Below are 11,840 nucleotides of genomic sequence, written 5' to 3'. Positions count from 1 at the left end.
ATAAAACTCTCTGTCCTTAAGAAGCTTACTACCCCTGGATAAACTAGGAATATAAACTAAAACAATAATGAGAGTTAAATTTATTGATCAATTACTATGTGCCAAACATGTAATACTACTTGCCATAGGTAGATTATTTTATTCTTTCAATAGCATTATGCAAGAGGTATTATTATCATATTACTTTTTAAACATTTTATTCATTCATTCACTCATTCATTCATTCATTTGAGAGAGAGCCTGCACATGCACACATGACTGGGGTAGCGGGGAGAGGAGGAGCAGAGGAGGAGGGAGAAAGAATCTGAGCACAGACCCGGACACAGAGCTCAACCCCACAATCCTGAGACCATGACCAAGCCAAAAACAAGGGTCGGATGCCTAACAAACTGAGCCAGCCAGGTGTCGCTTCTTATTTTAGATGAGGTAGCTGAGGCACACAAAATTTAAGCAACTTTTTTCAGGTCACATGGCTTATAAGACACAAGACCCAAAGTTAAGCCGAGACATTGTGACTCCAGTGTCCATTACTACACTATATTGTCTATATGTCAACATTAATAAATGCCACTTCTGGCAGAGATATACATAAATTACAGGAGGAACATATGGGAAAAGCAATGGACCCAAAACTGGGGTTGGAACAAGGCAGAAATTCTGGAAAGTTGTCTAGCAGAGGCGGCATTTAACTTAAATTTTAAACAAGGAGAAGTCAGTCATGAAGAATACAAAGCAGAAGCCATGGCATGCTTAATCTCACAGTGCCAGACCTGCTGAGGGTCTGAGGAACCAATCAACTATCCCCACTATTTCTTAGTTTCTTTTTTTTTTTAAGATTTTATTTATCAGAGAGAGAGAGGGGGAGAGAGTGAGCACAGGCAGACAGAATGGCAGGCAGAGGCAGAGGGAGAAGCAGGCTCCCTGCTGAGCAAGGAGGGAGCCAGATGTGGGACTCGATTCCAGGACGCTGGGATCATGACCTGAGCCGAAGGCAGCTGCCCAACCAGGCGTCCCCATTTCTCAGTTTCTAAGGGGTCATGGACACAAGGAGCTAAATGAGGACCAAAGTGTAAGGTCTACTGAATTCCTTCCAAAGTACAAGACTGCCCAGTGGAGGTTTGGAAAAAACAGAGAACAAAGAGATTGGCAGATGGGCCATGTTGTCTTTGCATTCTTGTACCTCAGTTGAAAAAAAAAATGAAATTTCAGTATAGATTCTGGCAAGAGGGGTAATGAATGAAGTAATGATTCTGAATATCTTTTCATGTGCTTATTGTCCATTTGTGTAACTTCTTTGGAAAAATTTCAGTTCAAATCCTTTGCCCACTTTTTAACTGAGTTGTCTTTTTATTATTCAGTTGTAATTATTCTTAATCCTTTATATATTCTGAACATTAGACCCTTATCAGGGTCTACATAATTTTGAATAATGAAGAATTGGACCGGCCTTTGTCTCTAGCTTCCAGGAGGCAATCTCTAAACTCCTGGAATGTCTCAGTGTCTTTATCATTCATGGTGGGCCCCTCAGACCGCACCTGACAGTTTGTGTGAATGAGGTGACTCATGATGGGCTCCTTAAATGAAAATAAACTGAATGACCTTGAGAAGAGCCATTGGATCAGCTATATCTGTTATTGGCTTAGTGAGATATTCCTTTTTCAGCTACACATTCAAATTTAGAGATATTCAAATGCAGCAATGGTCTGCAATTGGTAAATACAGTAGGTTCATCACAGCCCCTAAAAGTAACTGATTGAACAAAGAGGTCATTAGATTGAGTTCTAAATATTTAGCAACTTCCCTAAGTGAACCAAAACTTAAGCCTGTAAAATGCCTCAAAAACCCAAGAAATTGAAATCTAAGGACAACCAGTCACCAACAACCAACTGGGCTTTTCCAAATAAAGCAAATGTGTAAGTTATGGCAAGTCACGTAATTCCCTTGCTTTTCTTCCCCATCTTCCCTATAAAAGTGTCTCCCCTGGCTACTATTGGTGGACACTCCTAATTACTTCCAGTGTGGCACTGCCACTTAAAATAGGTTTTTGCTCAAAGAAAGTCTTAAAATTTTAATAAGTCTCAGTTGATCTGTTAACAGTTCTCGTTTATGTCTCAAAGGCAATTTTGGCGACCTCTTAGAGTTTTCAATCCAAGCAAAATAACTCAACCCCTAAAGCCTCTTTCAAAAATATTTTAAGATTTATTTATTCAACTGGGGGGCAGTGAAGAGCAGAGGGAGAGAGAATCTCAGGCAGATACCTCACTGAGTACTGAGCTACGCATGAGGCTAATCCCACGGCCTTGAGATCATGACCTGAGCCAAAATGAAGTCACATACTTAATTGACTGAGTCACCCAAATGCCCCTCAATTTTTAAAAATAATTCCAGCACATTTTTTTCATTCCTTAGATGATCATATCCTGTTAAATTATAAAGATGGGCTCTAAATTCATGTTATATAGCAATTCCTGAGTATGGTATATTATGAGAGATAAAATATGTCTTTTTTTGTATAAGTCATATGCTGGTTGTATTATAGGGACAAACAGCTGGGATCGTAAGTAGAAAACACATTCTTTACCTTTTTTCTTTGTGGGTGTTTTGTTTTTTGGGTTTTTTGTTTTGTTTTGTTTTGTTTTGTTTGCCTCTTAGATAATATTCAATAGCAGTCTGTTGTCTCTATAAAAAATAAAACCTTTGCTTAAATGGAAAACAGGGTGACTTTATTGGGTGTAGAGAGCATTTTTGACCTAACACTGAAAGTTAGAGCTGTCTTTCTTCCCCTGAGTGCTCCGTTTCTTTTGGGAACCCAAGCAACGCAGTCACATTGTTTTGAATGAGTATTCTGGGCACAAAGGGAGAAACTGCCAGTTTAGGCACACATAAGAGTTTAGACCAAAGATTGCTGTGGATCTGTGTAAATTTGCCAGTAATTTCACTTGAATCCTTCATTTCTCTCAAAGATAAAGAAACAAAAGTAAAAATACAGTAACAAACCAGCCAAAGGAAAGGCTCGCCATTCACAGTTAACATTTCTGAGGGGCCACTGTAGAACTGTGACCTACTGCAAAATTCAGTTGTTTTTTAATTTTTTTTAAAGATTTACTTATTTATTTATTTGAGAAAGGGTTGGGGGAGAGGCAGAAAGAGAGGGGGGGAGAGAGAATCTCAAGCAGACTCCCTACTGAGCATGGAGACTGGTGTAGGGCTGAATCTCATGACCCCGAGGTCACAACCTGAGCCAAAAGCAAGAGTCAAAACCTCAACCTACTAAGGTGCTCAGATGCCCTGCCTCTCAAGCCATTTATTTTAAAGAGAAACAGATATAATAAAGAAAATCAGTGGGTGTGAGGGTTATACCAATGAGATGGTGTCACTGGTGCAGGTCTCTCCACTCATCAAGCTTGGCGTCCCTCCGCATACCTACAGAGCCATGGGCTATAGTAACCTGAAACCTGGGACCGAAGAGGAAAGGAGGAGAGCAGCTGAGGAGAAAAGGAAGCAGGATGAACAGAAATGGAATAAGAGAGAATTGGCAGAAGCCTAAGGGGCAGCATACTGATGTGAGCCTGCCTTTCTCTGGTACAGTGTCGATGAACAAATCTTTCTGTATTGTGTAATGCTTAAAAGTTAAAGAATGAAAGAAAGAAAGAAAGAGGCAAAGAAAGAGACGAAGAAGGAAAGAAAGAAAAAAAGGAGAGAGAAGGATGGAAGGAAGGGGGGAGGGAAAGGAAAGGAAAGAAGGAAGGAAGAAAATTAGTACCATTTGTCTTCCATGGTCCCTGTTGGAATTTTCATAAGACAATTGCTTTACATGCCTGTTAAGTTAAATTTGTTTTTCTGTGACTATCAGCATCCAATATATGTTTTTTAAATGTACTTTCTCAATCAATTGTATGTCTTTTTCGGCTCCTTAAGAATTTAGCAGTATTATAACAATATTCTGCTCTTATTCACTACAATGTATAGAATTTGTTATATTCCGGGTCAAACAGGCTTTTATGAACTACCCTAAAAACCTAGGTGCCCCTCTAAACCTTCTCTCGATGGGGAAATGCATTTCAAACAGGCAGCTGGCCTATAGACTGATAGAATACAAGCTGTTCGTACATCATTGACTATCTGGAACCTAAGAGCCTGTGACTTTTATTGTCACATGGTACGTAGCAACAAAGCGGTTACATGTGCTTTTTCACTTCCCCGTGATCATCCTTCTCCCAAGCACAGATGTTTCAAGGTTTCTGTGAGCTGATGGAAGAATAGAAATTCTCCAAAAACAACAACAAAGAAACCACAATAAATCAACAAGGCAAAATAGCCATTAAACTCCTTATGAGCTTGGCACATTATTAATCCATCCAAAGAAAATGTTATGGGACAATGTGCAGATATAGATTTCTTCAAAAAGCTTTTCTGATTCAAGGCATAAATCTAAGAAAAAATGGTAAGAACTCACAGGTGCCAAGTAGCAACAAAACTTGACCTGAGGGCAGTGGATATATAACAGAAGATAGAGAAAGTAGAGAAAAATAGCAAATATAGCCAATTTCTATCTATTTTATACTAAGCAAATTAAAGTTAGATAATAGAAATTTAAAATAAGTTATTTTGATAAGTATGAATTTGTACTACTCAGGGCTTGGGGGAGCTGTATTAGGTGAACAGTAACTTGACTGCTCTTTGTGGAATTTTCCAAAACAGTTACAAGGATTGATATAAATAAGTGTACTAGACAAATTTTGTATACTGCTCTCTGATTTGAAGGATGAAAAGAAGTGTATGGTAGCACAGACAATAAAAAGGGCCTGGGGGGTTAGGGGAACACAGTTAAGTGTCCGACTCTTGGTTTCAGCTCAGGTAGTGATCTCAGGGTCTTGAAATGGAGCCCTGGGTCAGGCTCCGTGCCCAGCATGGAGTCTGGTTGAGATTCTCTCCTTCTCCCTCTGCCCCTCACCACTTATGCATGCTCTCTCTTGTAATGTAAGATTTGTACATAAACAAAGCTTAAAGAAAAAAAAAGAAAGAAAGAAACAGGCCCCCAACTATCAAAACAACATTTTTGGCAAATAGGAAATAACATGTAAAATGGAAATAAAAGGAAAGTCGTGCTAGAACAATTAAGATAGTTGTCATGTCTCCAAAACCCATAAAGTAACACTCCTACATCATGTCCAAAAGCTACACTCAGCTAGGACAACAAAGAGAAAAGATACCTAGAAAAATCAAAGAACGATTACATTTCTGAGACCGTTTCTGAGATCCACAAACACAGACAAAAGACAAGGATTAAAAATAACAGAACCTGGTTTGTGAACTGGAAAAGTGGAATAAAAACAAAGAACATCTGGAAATAATGGATGATAGAAGAGTGCCAAAGTGGTTGCTGTTCCAAGAAGCTACGAAAAAACCAGACTTGTGTTGAGCATTTAGACACAGACCTACTTGCCGAAACCCATGAGCTGCTCTATAGTGGTGGCTGTTGCGCCTGAGAGCTCCTGAGACCAGTGTGGGAAGAGCCTGGCCTCAGAGGAGTGACAAGGACTGTACTCCTTGAGGCTCAAGCCCTGAGCTCCCTCTGCACTCCTTAATGTTGAAGCTTTAGGATACAATGTAACAGAGAGAGCTCAAGACAACAGCATTGGCAGTCCTTCTGGCTTGACCACATTGTGTTGGATAAATTTCATATTGGGGTTTGGTGGTTATGAGACTTATTTCCCCATTGGGAAAAAGAGGAGGTGCAGGTAGCTTCCAGGCCTTTCTGGACATACATGAGACTAGACCAACCAAATGGCCTCAGGGAACGGAGAGCTTCATTCAGTGCTTGCACCAAAGAGGATTTCATCAAAGATAGAACTGTACCATGGTGACCAAATTCCGTAGTCTCCAAATTCCTTTGACTTCCACTGTACTTTTTTTTTTAACTCATAAATCTAAGTCTGTCTGGGGAAGTCATCAAGATGAACCTCTTGTGAAACTGGCCAAGTGAATAATGCTTTGTCTATGCCTGCTGCATCATTTAGGATGATTTGCAAGTAAGGAACAGAAAAATGAGACGATGGCTTAAACTACAAGGACATTAATTCTTCACTAAGAAGTCCAGGTAGGCAATCCTGAGGCTGATTTGCTTGTTCAGATATGTCATCAAGGACTCCAGCTCTTTCTATCCTTGACACCACTGCTCTCAGCACACTGGTGTTAATCCTTGTGGTCACACTTCTAGGCATCAAATTCTTACAGCTTTCAAAGCTAAAACTTGGAGGACAGTAAATCAGAACACTTTCCTTTGCATCCTGCTCTTCTTAGAAAGGAAGCATTTCTCCTGAATTCTCTGGTAAATTCCCCTTTAGTCTCATTGTTCAGAACTTGGTCACATGCTCACTCCTGGGCCAATTACTCTCAAGGAGGAACCAAGTTGTTAATAATTGGCTCAGACTATTAGCTGGGCACATGATAGCTAGAATGAAGTTGGGACTCTGTTACTGAAGGATGGAGAAGAAACTGTAAATTTGGCCTTTGGGAAAGTTCAAAGGCTGAATATTCTCAAAATGATCAGATTCATTGACATCATCCAAGTGTATTTTCTCTTCAAACAGAGTCAGTGGGTCTTTAATGAAGAGATGAGCCACACGCTGGGCCAGGAGATGATCAATTCCTTCAGCAGCTGCTTATAGATTTCTTTGCCTATCATCCAGTCGATGTCATTGTATTTCTCCCTGCACTCAGATAAGTAGCTGTCTATCGAATCATATTGGAAACTTACTGATCCTATAGTTACTGTTTTTCAGTGGCTCCAGTCCCCTCTCCTCCCGAGTTCTTTCATCTACAGAAGCAGAAATCACTCCCCAGTGACAACTGATGTCAGAAACAAAGCCTCGGTAAAAAGGAGATGCTGTGATCAAAGCCCTAACAATTGGACAGATAGTGGTCAAATGATCAGAAAAGTATCTGGCATCCGATACGCTGCAGGCTTGGAAAAAGAACATAGGTTAAATAAGAAGCCTAAGCAAGATGGTATATGGACTACATAATATTTATAATGTTGCTGTGGCGTGGGTAGAAATATGCAAGAGTCTGGCTAGGCTAAGTAATGCTGCAGAAATAAATAACTCCAAGTAAACAGGGGTTTACCCATCATGGGTCCTTGCAACTCTGTTCTACTCACAGGTCCAACTCACAAAGAAGTTCCTATATGGGATGTTGCTTGTCTCGCTGCAGAGGAATAAGATCATGGGGAACTAGATGCTGGCTCTTGACGTTCCTGCTCCAAGATGACACGTGTCACTTACACTCACAGTTTATTACCTAAAGCAAGGCATTCAACTAGTTGAACAAAAGCATACATTTTATTGTTGAGAAGCTCATTTATACTGGGGGAAAACCCCACACCTACCCTTCTCCTCCCAGGACACAACCTGCCCGATAGAGTCCTTGCACAACAACTCTCTCCCAGAGCATTCTTTCCTTTGTACCCACTCTTGTAACCTCAGGATAAGAATCAGGGCAATTATGTAACTATCGTGATTTCCCTGAGATTAATTATGGGAGGAAACATTGCTTTCATTGTTGTCTAGGGCTTTGCAGAAGAATACAAAGCAAGTTTTTGGACTTAGAGCTTATTTTAACTTTTGTGTGATTAACAAAGTTCTATGGCGGGGTGCCTGGGTGGCTCAGTTAAGTGTCTGACTCTTGGTTTGGCTCAGGTCATGATCTCAGCATCATGAGATCAAGCTCTATGTCAGGCTCCACACTCAGCATGCAGTCTGCTTGGGATTCTCTCTTCCCTCTCCCTCTTCTCTGTCCTGGACCCCTACTCTTTCTCTCTCTCTGAAATAAATAAACAAATCTTAAAAAAAAAAAAAAACCAACACACACACACAAAGTTCTATGGCAACATATTGTACAGAAATCACAGATGACTTTTTTGGAAGTTAATAGATTAACTTCTTTGTTCTCTAAATAACTCAACTTACATTTGAATAGGGCACACATATGACATAACTCGCCATTACTCCATCCTGCAAATGACCATTCTACTTTCTGTCTCTACGGACCTGACTATTCTAGGTGCCTCATGTAAGTGGGATCAGAGTATTTTTTCTTTCTAACTGGCTAATTTCACTTAACATAATCCCCAAGGTTCCTCCATGTTGCATCATGTATCAGAACTTCCTTTGTTGTGGTCTCTTAATTTATAAATAGACATACATGATAATGTGTTTTAAAATTATTTGCATCGGGCGCCTGGGTGGCTCAGTGGGTTAAGCCGCTGCCTTCAGCTCAGGTCATGATCTCAGGGTCCTGGGATCGAGTCCCGCATCGGGCTCTCTGCTCAGCAGGGAGCTTGCTTCCTCCTCTCTCTCTCTCTCTGCCTGCCTCTCTGCCTACTTGTGATCTCTCTCTGTCAAATAAATAAATCTTAATAAATAAATAAATAAATAAATAAATAAAATTATTTGCATTGTTTTTAGAAGTTTTTTTAAAATGTATGGTCAGATTTACATTCTTTGATGTACAGTTCCACAGACTGCAATGTAAGCACAGGTTTGTGTAATCGGAGACAATCAGAATAGAGAACCCCCCACAGTTCCCTTGTTACATCTTGCCCCACTCCAACCCCAACCACAGGCAAGCGTTAATCTGTTCTCCTTCCCTACAGATTGCCTTTCTCAGGACATCACGTAAATGGAATCATATAGTATGTCATCTTCGGGAACTGACTTCTTCTTCTTTTTTTTTTTTTTTAAAGATTTTATTTATTTATTCGACAGAGAGATCACAAGCAGGCAGAAAGGCAGGCAGAGAGAGGGGAGGAAGCAGGCCCCCTGCCGAGCAGAGAGCCTGATTTGGGGCTCGATCCCAGGACTCTGAGATCACGACCCGAGCCGAAGGCAGCGGCCTAACCCACTGAGCCACCCAGGTGCCCCAGAAACTGACTTCTTTGACTCAGCACGACACATGAGGTATTTATCCATGTTGTATGGATCAATAATTTTTTCCTTTTCATTGCTGAAAACTATTCCACTGTGTGAAGCTCCCATAGTTTGCTCAATCACCAGCAGAAAGCTATTTGTTTCCAGTAATAGGCCATTATGCATCATGCTGTTATAAATATTAATGCATGAGTTATTACGTGAATATAAGCTTTTGTTCCTCCAAGGTAAACAGCTTAGAACGGGAGTGCTAGGGCGCCTGGGTGGCTCAGTGGGTTAAGCCTCTGTCTTCAACTCAGGTCATGATCTCAAGGTCCTGGGATCGGGTCCTGCATCGGGCTCTCTGCTCGGCAGGGAGCCTGATTCCTCCTCCCCTCTCTCTGCCTGCCTCTCTGCTTACTTGTGAGCTCTCCCTGTCAAATAAATAAATCTTGGGGGAAAAAAAAAGAATGGGAGTGTTATATTTTATGGAAACTGTATATTAACTTTAATAGAAACTGCCAAACTGTTTTCCAAAGCAAATGTACGTACCATTATATTTGGGGGGGGGCATGTGTGCAAGTGTGAGTGTGCACACGCTTGCACCTGAGAGCACAGGGGAAGGGCAGAGGGAGAGAGCGAATCCCAAGAAGGCTCAACACCCAGGGCAGAGCCATCCACCAGATCATGATCTAGGCTGAAATCAAGAGTTGGATGTTTGCCCAACTGAGGCACCCAGGTGCTCCAAAGCAGCTGTACTAGCAATGTGTAAGAATTCCAGTTGCTCCACATTCTCACGAGCATTTGGTATTATCGGTTATTTGTGTGTGTTTCAAGACATTCTAAAAGGTGTACAGTGGTATCTCATTGTGGCTTTAATCTGCATTTCTCTAGTAACTACTAATGTTGCACATTTTATGTGCTCTTTTTGTGGGTCAAGAGTTTTTTTTTTTTTTACATTTTGCATAAGATTCACTTATTTTTAAAACGGATTGTATTTGGGGCACCTGGGTGGCTCAGTGGATTAAGCTTCTGCTTTTGGCTCAGGTCATGATCTTGGGGTCCTCGGATTGAGGCCTGTATTGGGCTCTCTGCTCAGTGGGGAGCCTGCTTCCTCTACCCCCTCTGCCTGTCTCTCTGCCTACTTATGATCTCTCTCTGTCAAATAAATAAATAAAATCTTTTTAAAAAAATGGATTGTATTTGGTATCATACCTAATCCAAAGTCATGAGGATTTTCTCCTGTATTTTCTTTTTATAGTTTTATATTATATATGTAGATCTACTGGAAATTTTGAGTTTAGTTAATTTTGTTTTGTTTTGTTTTTTAGAGAGAGAGGGAGCGGGAGGCAGGGGGAAGGGTAAAAAAGAGAGAGAATCCTAAACAGGCTCCACACCCAGCATGGAGTGGAGTTCGATGCAGGGCTCAATCTCATGACCCTGAGATCATCACCTGAGCCAAAATCAAGCGTCAGTTGCTTAATGAATTAAGCTACCCAGGTGCCCCCAAGTTTATTTTTATACCAGAAGTGAGGTAGAGGTCAGGTTCATTCTTTTGTATATGGATGTCCAATTGTTCCAATATCATTTATTGAGAAGACCATCTTTTCTCTAAAGAATTGCCATTCTCCTTTGTCAAAAATCAATTAACCATATTTGTGTGGATTTATTTTTGCACTCTATTCCATTATCTATGTGGTTATGTTTTTTATTAATGTCACGCTGTCTTGATTACTGTATCTTTTTTTTTTTTAAGATTTTATTTCTTCATTTGACAGAGAAACATCGATCACAAGCAGGCAGAGCAGCAGGCAGAGAGAGATGGGGAAGCAGGGTCCCCGCTGAACAAAGAGCCCGATGCAGGGCTCCATCCAAGGACCCTGAGATCATGACTGAGCTGAAGGCAGAGGCTTAGCCCCCTGAGCCACCCAGGAGACCCTTGATTACTGTATCTTTAGAGTAAGTCTTATAATCTAGTAAAATGAGTGGGTTTTTTTTTGTTTGTTTGTTTTTAAGCTCTTATTTCTTTGACAGAGAGAGAGATACACAGCAAGAGAGGGAATACAAGCAGGGGGAGTGGAAGAGGGAGAAGCAGGCTTCCCAATGAATAGGGAGCTCAATGGGGGGCTTGATCCCAGGACGTGGAATCATGACCTCATCTGAAAGCAGTTGCTTAACAAGCCAAGCCACCCAGGTGCCCCTATTTTGCCTTTTCAAATAAATTTTAAAACAATCTTGTTCGGACTTGGAAAAATTGACATCTTAATTATATTGAGTCTTCTAATCCACAAATATCTTCATTTACTTAGATTTTCTTTCATTTCCTTAATTAGTATTTCCAATTTTGAACATAAAAATTCTTCAGAGATTTTGTTAAATTTAAGCCCAAGTATTTCATTTTGAAGGACTACAAAACAGCACTTAATTTTTTTTTTTTTTACTTTCGAATTATAGTTAATATATGGCAGTATGATTGATTTTTATGTTAACTGTGTATATCCTCCATGGTAACCACACTAATTAGTTCTAGCAGTTTTTTTTTTTTTTTTTTTTTTTGTAGATCCCTTTGTATTTGCTACAGAGATAATCATATTGTTTGTGAATAGAGAAAGTTTTGTTTTCTCCTTTGCATTCTGTATGTCTCTTATTTCTGTTTCTTGCCTTGGCTGGCCAGGCCTTACGATGTGAAACAGAAATGCTGACAGCAGACATTCTTGTCTTCCTCCAATAAGGAAAAAGCATTTGGTTGTTATCAGTCAGTCTTCTATAGCTGTCCTTTATCTATTTAAGGAAATTATTATATTTCCAGTTTGTTGAGGATTTGTTTTTGTTTTGGTAAGGAATGAATGTTGAATTTTTTTTTTATATATTTTATTTATTTATTTGACACACAGAGAGAGATATCGCAAGTAGGCAGAGAGGCAGGCAGAG

Source organism: Mustela lutreola, chromosome 5 (assembly GCF_030435805.1).
Source record: "Mustela lutreola isolate mMusLut2 chromosome 5, mMusLut2.pri, whole genome shotgun sequence".
In the NCBI taxonomy this organism is placed as follows: domain Eukaryota; kingdom Metazoa; phylum Chordata; class Mammalia; order Carnivora; family Mustelidae; genus Mustela; species Mustela lutreola.
The sequence above is the reverse complement of the archived record's forward strand: the minus strand, read 5'-3'. Positions refer to the sequence as shown.